Source organism: Ascaphus truei, chromosome 18 (genome assembly GCF_040206685.1).
Source record: "Ascaphus truei isolate aAscTru1 chromosome 18, aAscTru1.hap1, whole genome shotgun sequence".
Lineage (NCBI taxonomy): Eukaryota > Metazoa > Chordata > Amphibia > Anura > Ascaphidae > Ascaphus > Ascaphus truei.
The window spans coordinates 34,053,026-34,065,500 of NC_134500.1; the positions used below are offsets into that span (position 1 = coordinate 34,053,026).

A 12,475-nucleotide genomic window follows, 5' to 3' on the forward strand; every position below is an offset into this window, starting at 1 on the left:
ATCACCGAGACTGACCACTGAGGCTGGCTGCCAATCACCGAGACTGACCACTGAGGCTGGCTGCCAATCACCGAGACTGACCACTGAGGCTGGCCGCTAATCACCGAGACTGACCACTGAGGCTGGCCGCTAATCACCGAGACTGACCACTGAAACTGGCCGCCAATCACCGAGACACCACTAAAAATGGCCGCCAATCACCGAGACACCACTAAAAATGGCCGCCAATCACCGAGACTGACCACTGAGGCTGGCTGCCAATCAGCGAGACTCATGTCGGCCGCATGCAATAATATGCCCCTCCAGCAGACAGTCTTCCCCATGTTTTGGTGTCGGTTGCAGGCACCTTGTATATATCTGTGCAGAGTCTCACGATCTACTTGGTAGATGTAGGCCACACTGGCTATACAATATACACCACTTCAGCTGCTGTCACACCTTGCCGAGCACAGGCTGCTGCAGTCATCTCAAAGATGCAGTGATCAGGGCTGACGGAGCAGTCAAAAATAACACAAATATTTCACGTTTACCACAGTAGGCATGGAGTATTTACCCCTATCTATACACCCCACGGGGGCCCGGAGTGTGTATACCCCATGTGACAGGGAGAGTACCCCCAGCAGGCATGGAGTATTATGCAGTACAGATATACGCAAGTAGAAACTTACATTCAATGTAGCTGCAGTTCAGCAGATTCAAATAAAATGTGGCCACGTTGCCAAGTAAAGAGTCCGGGTGGAAGGAGGAGCGGGGGTGGGGGGGTGAGGAATGTGGAGCCTGAAATCCCACGTGCTGCGCTCAGCTTCTACTCGGTAATACTTCCAGGTTCAAAGGTCTCACATGCACTTCATTGGTGCACGTCTCACTCGCTCACAACTTCCGACCGTGGACACAGGACAACAAGGCGGGGGCTGCTACCCCAACGCGTTTCACACTATGCCGTGCTTCGTCAGACGTTCGGCCTTTCATTCCGGAAGCATTACCGAGTAGAAGCTGAGCCCAGCACGCGGGATTTCAGGCTCAACACCCCTAACCCCTCCCCCGCTCCTCTTTCCACCCGGACTCTTTACTTGGCAAGGCGGACACATTTTATTTGAATCTGCTGAACTGCAGCTACATTGAATGTAAGTTTCTACTTTCGTATATCTGTACTGCATAATACAATCTTTACCAACCTTTAGTGCGCTCTGTGTTTCCTCTTTTTATGATATACCCCAAGGGGCAGGAAATTGTATATACCCCCAGCTGTGTACTCCAGGTCACACGGTGTGTATATACCCCCCAGCTGCTTACCCCAGTGGCCTGGGAGTATAATAGCCCCCAGCTGGATACACCAGGGGGCAGAGAGTATAATACTCCAAGCTGTATACCCCAAGAGGCAGGGAGTATAATACCCCAGATGCATAGCCCAAGGGGCAGGGAGTATAATACTACCCAGCTGTATACCCCAGGGGGCAGAGAGTATAATACTCCAAGCTGTATACCCCAAAAGGCAGGGAGTATAATACCCCAGCTGCATACCCCAGGGGAATTGGAGTATAATAGCCCGAGCTGTATACACCAGGGGGCAGAGAGTATAATACACCCAGCGGAATAACCCAAGAGGCAGGGAGTATAATACCCCAGCTGCATACACCAGGGGGCAGAGAGTATAATACCCCCAGCGGAATAACCAAAGAGGCAGGGAGTATAATACCCCCAAGAGGCAGGGAGTATAATACCCCAGCTGGATACACCAGGGGGCAGAGAGTATAATACCCCCAGCGGAATAACCCAAGAGGCAGGGAGTATAATACCCCAGCTGCATACACCAGAGGGCAGAGAGTATAATACCCCCAGCGGAATAACCCAAGAGGCAGGGAGTATAATACCCCAGCTGTGTACCCCATGGGGCAGAGAGTATAATACCACCAGCTGAATAACCCAGGGGGCAGGGAGTATAATACCCCAGCTGTATACACCAGGGTGCAGGGAGTAACACTCACTCTCTTTGCTGAGCCGGAACCTTCTGAGCGGAGCCTCTGTTTCGGGGGGACGGTCGGAGCGGACGGACCGGGGAGCTCAGGGGGACGGATTTAGAGGAAGCGCAGCAGGTGAGAAAACAAGAAGTTATCCGGGGAATATCCGGCATTTATCTGTCAGGTAAATCACAGGGGAGTACCCTCAAATACTCATAATACTGCTCACCATAATACTATTCAGAGGGGAGTACCCTAACACAATCCTACCCATAATACTACTCAAAGGGGAGTACCCTCACATATTCCTACCCATAATACTACTCAAAGGGGAGTACCCTCACATACTCCTCACCATAATACTATTCAGAGGGGAGTACCATAAAATACTATTACCCATAATACTACTCAAAGGGGAGTACTCTCACATACTCCTACCCATAATACTACTCAAAGGGGAGTACCCTCTCATACTCCTACCCATAATACTACTCAAAGGGGAGTACCCTCTCATACTCCTACCCATAATACTACTCAGAGGGGAGTACCCTCACATACTCATATCCATAATACTATTCACAGGGGAGAACCCTCATAGTCATATACTCATACCCATAATACTACTCACAGGGGAGTACCCTCACATACTCCTACCCATAATACTACTCCAACAGGAGTACCCTAACATACTCCTACCCATAATACTACTCAAAGGGGAGTACCCTCACATACTCTCCCCATAATATTACTCAAAGGGGAGTACCCTAAAATACTCCTCACCATAATACTATTCAGAGGGGAGTACCCTAACATACTCCTCACCATAATACTACTCAAAGGGGAGTACCCTTACATACTCTTCACCATAATACTACTCAAAAGGGAAGTGCCCTCAAATACTCCTAATACTGTACTCTTCATCATACTCTTAATACTGAGTACCCTCACTCGTAATACTACACTATAATAATAATATTCACAGGGCAGGACCCTCACATCATAATATACTCTAATAATACCTATACCACACTGTAATAATAAATCACAGAGTACTCTCACATACTCCTAATACCACTCACAGGGCAGGACCCTCGCATATAGTACTCATAATACTACACTAATAATAATACAATAATAATAATACTTAAAGGGTAGTACCTTCACATACTGACCATGAGCATATACTATTATAATACCCCATACCTCATAATAATAATAAGGACAGGATAGGTATAAGTGGCACACCACTGTTAGTAAAAATGAGTGAAGAAGTATTCCCTTTTGGTGCTCACCTTCTGCTGATCGCGGCGTCCCAACGCTGGATCCATGAAATGGTAGTGAACAAGGATTAGAAGGGGCACACAAAAGACTGAAGTAGAGTAAAAAACTTCTAATTTAATTCAATTTATCAGAGCCAGTGAACACGGTAACGTGTCAGGACCAGATGTCCTTTCCTCAAACCAAACACCCGTTACCGTATTCACTGGCTCCGATTAATTGAATTAAATTAGAAGTTTTTTTTACTCTACTTCAGTCTTTTGTGCGACCGTCTAATCCTTGTTCACAACCCCATAATAATAATAGTACTCCATAATATTACCCCATAATAATACTTATACTACACTATAATAAGTAAGAACTTTTTCTTTAAGATTATCACTCACTGGAGGGGCGGTCTCACTCATTGGAGGGCAGTCTCACTCACCGGAGGTTGCAAAGCAATCAGCCCAAAAAATGGTGTAAACAATAGAGCCTAAAAATAGTAGAGAACCTATTATACGGACAAAGTAGCATATTGGAGGGACGGTCTCATTCAATTTATTTATAAAATATTTTACCAGGAAGTAATACATTGAGAGTTACCTCTCGTTTTCAAGTATGTCCTGGGCACAGAGTTAAGACAAATAATACATGGTTACAAATACAGTTACATAAATGAACAGGGTATACATTATATACAAGACATTGCATGCACAGTTAAAGAAAATATATATTATGGGCGTATGAAACAGTTACAGACCAGATTAAAATGTGAGACAGCCTTAGATTTGAAAGAACTTAAACTGGTGGTGGATGTGAGAGTCTCTGGTAGGTTGTTCCAGTTTTGGGGTGCACGGTAAGAGAAGGAGGAACGGCCGGATACTTTGTTGAGCCTTGGGACCATGAACAGTCTTTTGGAGTCTGATCTCAGGTGATAAGTGCTGCATGTGGTAGGGGTGAGGAGCTTGTTCAGATAGCTGGGTAGCTTGCCCATAAAGAATTTAAAGGCAAGACAGGAAAGGTGAACTTTGCGCCTAGACTCGAGTGATGACCAATCTAGTTCTTTGAGCATTTCGCAGTGATGTGTGTTGTAGTTGCATTGGAGAACAAAACGAAAAATTGAATTGTAGAGGGTGTCAAGTTTGCTAAGGTGGTTTTGAGGTGCCGAGCCATATACTATGTCTCCATTGTCAATAATTGGCATTAGCATTCAATGGATGGCAGTCTAACTCATTGGAGTGGCAGTCTCACTCAGTGGAGGGCAGTCTCACTCATTGGAGGACAGTCTCACTCAGTTTATTTATAAAATGTTTTACCAGGAAGTAATACATTGAGAGTTACTTCTCGTTTTCACGTATGTCCGGGGCACAGAGTTATGATGACAAATAATACATGGTTACAAATACAGTTACATAAGTGAACAGGGTATACATTATATACAAGACATTGCATGCACAGTAAGAGATAATATATATTATAGGCGTATGTAACAGTTACAGATCAGATTAAAATATGAGACAGCTTTAGTATTGAAAGAACTTAGACTGGGGGCGGCTGTGAGAGTCTCCGGTAGACTGTTCCTATTGTGGGGAGCGCGGTAAGAGAAGAAAGAGCGGCCGGATACTTTGCTGAGCCTTGGGACCATGAACGGTCTTTTGGAGTCAGATCTCAGATGATAAGTGCTGCATGTGGTAGGGGTGAGGAGCTTGTTCAGGTAGACGGGTAGCTTGCCCAGAAAGTATTTGAAGGCAAGACAGGAAAGATGAACTTTGCGCCTAGACTCATGTGATGACCAATCTAGTTCTTTGAGCATTTTGCAGTGATGTGTATTGTAGTTCCCTTGGGGAACAAAACGGCATATTGAATTGTAGAGGTACAGGCATTCCCCGCATTAACGTACGCAATGGGACCGGAGCATGTATGTAAAGTAAAAATGTACTTAAAGTGAAGCACTCCCTTTTTCCCACTTTTGATGCATGTACCGTACTGCAATTGTCATATACGTGCATAACTGATGTAAATAACGCATTTGTAACAGGCTCTATAGTCTCCCCGCTTGCGCACAGCTTCGGTACAGGTAGGGAGCCGGTATTGCTGTTCAGGACGTGCTGACAGGCGCATGCGTGAGCTGCCGTTTGCCTATTGAGCGAAATGTACTTACTCGCGAGTGTACTTAAAGTGAGTGTCCTTAAAGCGGGGTATGCCTGTATCAAGTTTGCTAACGTGAGTTTGGGGCGCTGATCCGTATACTATGTCCCCATAGCCGATAATTGGCATTAGCGTCTGCTGTGCGATACGCTTTCGGACCAGCAGACTTAGGGAGGATTTGTTCCTGTAAAGTACACCTAGTTTGGCAAAGGTTTTGGATATCAGGATATCAATGTGCAACCCAAATGTTAAATGGGAGTTAAACCATATGCCCAAGTATTTAAAACTAGTAACAGGAGTTAGGATAGTATTAGAGTTGGTTCTGATCTGGAGCTCAGTCATTGGAAGCTTTAAAAATTTAGTCTTGGTCCCAAATACCATTGTTACAGTCTTGTTAGTGTTTAAAAACAGTTTGTTTTGGGAAATCCAATTTTCAAGTCTCAAAAAGTCAGATTGAATTATGTGTTCAAGGTCGGCATATAATTTTGTGTCATCTGCATACATGTGTATTGAAGCTTCCTTACAAGCTGTAGGAAGATCATTGATGAACACTGAGAAGAGTAGGGGCCCCAGAACAGAGCCTTGCGGGACACCACAGGTGATATCCAGGGGGTTGGAGTTAGAGCCTGAGATAGACACATGTTGGGATCTACCTGATAGGTAGGAATAAAATCAGTTTAAAGCATACTTCCCTATTCCAGAGCACTGGAGTTTGTTAAGCAAGATAACATGATCAGCTGTGTCAAAAGCCTTTGCAAAATCTAGGATTATTGCACCAGTGAGTTGTCCCAGTTCCATTCCACACTGGATTTAATTGCAGACTTTTAGCAGGGTAGTTACTGTAGAGTGTTTGGGGCGAATGTCAGATTGGAATTGACTAGGGAAATTTGTCTTGGTATAGTAATCGCTTAATTGGGAGTGAACACATTTTTCCAAGACTTTGGATAGAATTGGGAGAAGAGAGATTGGCCTGTAGTTTGAGATAGTGATTTTGTCCCCACATTTGAAGATTGGGACAACTCTGGCTGTTTTCCAGGTCTTAGGGATATGGCCTGCAGACAGGATAGAGTTGACTATGGAAGCAATTGGTTTGGCAATGGCTGGGGCACCAAGTCTTAGGAACTTAGATTGCAGTAAGTCAGGTCCACATTGGCTGGTTAGTTTTAGTTTGAGGAGCGCTTATGTAATCTCCTCTTCGGATACTGGGACAAATTGAAAATTGTGAGCAGTGTTGGGAGAGGTTGGTGCTATAGGGGTACTCTCAAAATGAGGTTCATGTTTGTGGTTTCGGTTGCATTTCGCTAATAAGTTGGTAGCACACCCCACAAAATAATCATTGAATACATTTGCAATGTCAGTGGGATTTGTCAGAGTAATATCCTCATTATGGACATGTTACCAATCTGTACTCTGGATAGGGGACATCTGGATCAGCTCACTTCCCGCAGGTCTCGTGGAACAGCTGCAAACCGGCAGGATGCAGACACAGCGATCATTGCCACAAGGGAACTGCCGCCACAGAGGAAGAAACCACTCCGGTTCCGGACACCGCAGTGGAAAGTCTCACAGCCTGCAGTTATCTCCTCGATCGCCAGCTGTAGATGCAGTGACCACCGCCACACAGGAGGATAGATACTCCGGCTCTGTCCACCGCAACGGGAAGCCTCACCATCAGCTGCTCACTCCTAGAACGCCAGACGCGCACCCGTGATGTCACCGAGCGGCGTCAGCGTAGGGACAGTGTCGCACGCGAGTGAGTCACTGCGTGGGGGAGATGGAAGTCCCGCAAATGTCCAGAGTTAATGATAGACTTACAAATAATGGCATAAAAACCTCCAATAGGAGAAGAATGAATGCGCCCTCAGTCCTGGATTGGTAACATGTCCATAACATGTTCTGCCTAATTTAACCATATTGATGTACGTGTGATACTTACCAGTTTACCAATACAATTTTGTTTATATATTGCACAATGAGGTTTTTTGCGCTGTCTCTTTCTTTGTTTTTGCACTAGTTCGGTTGTGGAGCGGTACCACAAGCTCAGCAGCATAACCTCCTTTATTGTAAACAGGTTACCATTGTTTATTTAATCACTTAGATCACTAAGAGCACAATATCACAATTTTTTGAGCGCAGATCACTTTTTTCTTTATAATATCCTCATTAGTGATATTACTTGGCTGTTGATGGCTAGAAGGCTGGAATATATTGTTGATCTCCTCATTAGTGAAGTTACTTGGCTGTTGATGGCTAGAAGGCTGGAATATATTGTTGATAACCTTCCAGAAGTTAGCTGGGTTTGATGTATTCTGGTGAAGATTGTCAGAGTAATATTGTGCTTTTGTGTGTCTTGTTTGCCTTTTGCACATATTCCACAGGCATCTGTAGTGATTGAGATCCTTGGTAGTGCCAGTTACTTTGTAGCTTTTCCACAAGGCATCCCTGAACTGGTAGAGTGCAATAAGGCCAGTTGTAACCCATGGAAGGTGGGCCCCCCGTACTCTTATTCTGTGTAGTGGAGCATGGGTATCTCAGAGTTTTAAGAACTCGGATTGGAAATAGTCGAGCGCAGAATCAGGGTCGGGAATTAAGTCGATTCTGTACCAAGAGCATTTTGTAAGGTCAGCCAGAAACTGTTGTGGGTTAAAGTTTCTAAATGTTTTAGTGAGGAAAACTTTAGGGCTTGATAGGGGTGTTGTAATTTTCCTTACACAGTACACTATTGCATGGTCACTGATGTGAGATTTCAGGTTTGTCCGTGTGGGTTGGGAAATGAGTTGCGTTAGGTTGTGACTTGAGTTGTATCTGGATTTCGTGGTTTTTAGGGTCAAGCCAATTGTAGTTGAAATCCCCAAGAACTAGCAGCTCACTCTTCTCATTCAGAGAGGAAATGGAGCCAAGAAACTGGGTGATATCAGTCAGCGACTGTAGGGGGTGGTAGATGGAGGGCAGTCTCACTCAATGGAACGACTCTCACTCATTGGAGGGCGGCCTCACTCATTTGTAACCTTAGTATATGAGTGAGACTGCTTTTTAGTGAGCGACACTAACTCCTAATAACAGACCTTCTAAATTAGTGACACTCGCTGCAGTGAGTGACACCACCTTCCAGTGAGTGACACTCCTGTCCGACATCCTTGTCCTCAGCCTTGTAAAGAGAATTGACTTATCTGCATTCAGACGGAGCTGACAGCTCAGCGGGCCACATAACAGCCCAACTTCTCCAAGCTCCTCACCACTCCAAGTAAAGTCCCAGACGCACCTCTGCCCAGCAACCGCCTTAATTCTGCCTCCTCAGTGGCTGGCCGTGTAGCGAGGTGGCGTCACCAAAGGTTTTGATTGGGCCATGATAAATAAGCCAATGAAAGCTGACTTCGGTCATGAGCCGCAAATTTAGGAAAGTCCGATCGGATCGGTTGTCACCGTATGAACGCCCAGAAAATGGAGATCCAGTGCATGTTTAGCTCGATCGGAGAGCCGGAGGTGATGTCTCTACAGCCCAGAATGCCCTACGCATTTTGCAGAACGACGGAACTTTGTCAGGGAACCCCCCGTCTGGGGGCCAGCACACGCCGTGTAAAAACGGTACTGGATACTCTGCTAATGGCTGCAATGCATATTTGTTATCAATATTATTGTGACCGTGGGCAAGTCACTTTATCTCCCTGTGGCTAAAGCACCCTGAATAAGAACGCTATGCCAAATAAATAGATTATATTGTATTCTTCTCTTATTCTGCTTTTATTGTTGGCAATGTTTTATTTACTACTTTTAATTACCATTTTCTCACAATCATCCTATTTCCCCCCATATTGCGATGACATCATTATTTTTTATGTTTCAGTTTAATCTGTTTTAGATTTGTTTTCTCATGAGTCACGCTCTTCTTTGCACTGTTATTATATCATTATTAGCACCGGTTTATTTTTCTCCGTAATTCATTTTATTTTTGTTTGGGTGTTACCCACATTTTTATATATTACAAAAATAAGTGGTGAGGAGCAGACAAGCGAGGAGACTTATTTTTTTTAATACTAATAACTTTATTTCATATAGCGCCGTTCTCCCAATGGGACTCAACGCGCGTCACAATTACAGTATAGTGCGCGGGATGCAGTACATAGGATTGTTACAGGCACAGGTCCCTGCCCAGATGAGTTTACAATCTATGTTTTTGGTGCCTGAGGCACAGAGAGATAAAGTTACTTGCCCAAGGTCACAAGGAGCCGACACCGGGAATTGAACCAGGTTCCCCGGCTTCACACTCAGTGTCGTTTTTGAATGGATTCCATTTTTGAAGCCTGATCTGGTTAGGTGAGAAACTCCCAGGGACTCATACCAGTGATGGCCAATAATCTCACACGTACTGCTCTGCAATGCATTCTGGGACGCAACTTCAGGATTGCCGGTTCTGCACCAGCCCTGGGCTTCGTCTGTGGACTAATTGACCTATTTACTGGGCAGGTGGAGAGAAGGGACACTTTTCCAACTCCATGACTTTGATTTTCCCATCCTGTGAGTCTCTGGTGGGGATAAAATTAATGTTAATCAAATCTGGTGTCCGTATGACGGGCAGTATCAGTTTCCATGGAAATGTTACTGCGTGCTGCAGGCAAAAAATCGACTATATTCAAACTGGGGGGAGATATCACTAGTACTGCCAATCTCTGCCAGGGGGAAAATAGTGCAAAACTGCCATGAAAGAAGTCTGGGAGAGAGCAGAATCCGTCATTGGTTCCATCCACAAATTAGGCTCTCCAGCTGAGTTAGGCCAACGTGAGAGCTACGATCCGCCAGCCGGATAAAGACTTCCTCCACTATGGCCGTCCAGTAGGGTTGACCCCACATGGACGAAGCAGCCTCACGCACGTTGAGTCTCTTGCGTCGTTCGCGCGCGTGTATCACTGATTCCCTGGCGCTGTCTTCTGGTAATCGAGCTGCCACGACGGATTAGGGCGCGCAATCTTACAGAAGAGAAACCCGTGAATCAGAAATACATGTACTGCACAGCATGAGGGGCGGCCAACTCCCGTCCTCAAGGGCCCCCAACCGATTGGATTTTAAGGATATCCCAGCTTCAGCACAGGTGGCTGTCATTGAGCCACCTGTGCTGAAGCAGGGATATCCTGCGAACCTGACCTGTTGGTGGCCATTGAGGACTGGAGTTGGGCCCCTTGCTGGCAGCCTAAAGTAAAACTGGTCTAATCAGGGTTGGCACCACTCCGAGTTTGACCCGGAGACTACGTGTTTTCGCCACGTATCTCCTGGGTATGGCGGCGTTTGGCGGCAGAGTCTCCCGGCATCTCCCCCTGCAACTCCTGTCAACATTGCTGCGCGGCGTCAAATGGCGGCGTGTTGACATGACAACGGGACCGCTACGTGAAGCCTGTTGCCATGACAACTGGACGCTACGTGACAATGTGACGTCACGTAACGCCTCAGTGCCATAAGGCATCCCGTTGTCATGGCAACTTGATGCCGCGTAGCGTCCCGTTGTCATGGCACCATTTGCCGCCGTATTGACAGGAGTTGCAGGGGGAGATGCCGGGAGACGCCGCCGCTGAAGGTAAGCGCTAAATGTACAAATATTATTATCTCCGGGTTAGGCCTCAGTAGAAGGGGCCACGCTGGGTGTCATGTGATTCCTCACTACGCCCTGACTGCTGGGCACTGGGATGTAACAATCCGTCTGCTGTCTGCACGTAAAACCGCTTCTCCAAATTACCACGTGTCACATGTAAGGTCTCCTCGTGTAACCCATAGGAGCCGTGCCTCTGGGATTAGTGGCATGTATATGCAAGTCGTGGCATGTGTTTCACTTGTCCTGTATGTACCTCTCCTGTGTATCAGTGATTACTGTGTATCAGTAGCTGCAGTCACAATATCACCAGGAGCTCAAAGTCTGCGCACCTCAAACGCCTCGTGTGTTTTCCTGTGTAGTGTCATCTATACAGTATTTACAAATTTATGCTATCCTGTTTCAACTCTGCCCTCTCGCAAGCTAAACAAGCTTACTTTTCTGCACTAATCAACATGCACAAGTCTAACCCACGCCGACTGTTCTCTGTCTTTGATACTCTACTCAAACCACCCTCAGCTGCCTCTCCTTCCTCCATCTCCGCTCAGGACTTTGCTGACTATTTTAAGGAAAAGGTGGAATCCATACGGCAGAACATCCCCTCTGTTTCTTCCTCCCATCCTACACCTCTTCCTAACTCTCCTCCTGCCTTCCTTGACTCTTTTTCCACTGTCTCACAGGAGGATGTGTCGCTGTTGATCGCCTCTTCTCCCTCTACCACTTGCCCTCTTGACCCCATTACCTCCCATCTCCTAAAACCTCTTGCTCCTACTGTAATCCCTACGCTCACACACATTTTTAACTCCTCCCTCTGCTCTGGAACCTTTCCATCCTCCTTCAAACATGCAACAGTTATACCATTACTCAAAAACAGTAAGCTTGACCCTACCTGTCTATCTAACTATCGACCTGTCTCCCTCCTGCCTTTTGCCTCTAAACTCCTTGAACGTCTTGTATTCTCTCGCTTGCTCCATTTTCTCAACACCTATTCTCTCCTAGACCCTCTACAATCTGGCTTCCGCACTGCTCACTCCACCCTCACTAAAATAACTGACGACCTCCATGTTGCCAAAGACAGAGGTCATTACACTCTGCTCATATTACTCGACCTCTCTGCAGCATTTGATACCGTGGACCACCCTCTTCTCCTTCATATTCTCCATACTCTTGGTATTCGGAACAAAGCTCTATCCTGGATCTCATCCTACCTCTCCCATCGTACTTTCAGTGTCTCTTCTGCTAACACCTCCTCCTCCTCTATTAATCTCTCTGTGGGGGTACCCCAGGTCTCTGTCCTGGGACCTCTTTTCTCTGTACACACTCTCTCTAGGTGACCTAATAACATCTTTTGGGTTTAAATATCACCTCTATGCTGACGACACACAAATATACTTTTCAACACCCAACCTTACACCTGCTGTACAAGCCAAAGTTTCTGAATGTCTCTCTGCTATATCATCCTGGATGGCCCTCTGCCGCCTTAAACTCAACATGGCTAAAACAGAACTCCTCATACTTCCTCCCAAACCTG

At 45.9% G+C, this 12,475-nt stretch overlaps 1 protein-coding gene across 4 annotated transcripts in view; it reads left to right on the plus strand.

Moving 5' to 3' along the window:
- The first annotated feature begins 864 nt into the window (after positions 1-864).
- LOC142469141 (uncharacterized) overlaps positions 865-12,475 on the plus strand; it is a 160,481-nt gene continuing 148,870 nt past the window's right edge. For 2 of the 4 annotated variants that reach the window (XM_075576078.1, XM_075576081.1), the window contains exon 1: positions 1,994-2,142. The gene's annotated coding sequence lies outside the window, so the exon portion shown is untranslated. Of the gene's footprint in view, positions 1,125-1,993; positions 2,143-12,475 lie in introns of those variants that run through there. The other 2 variants (XM_075576080.1, XM_075576079.1) reach the window with 2 other exon arrangements.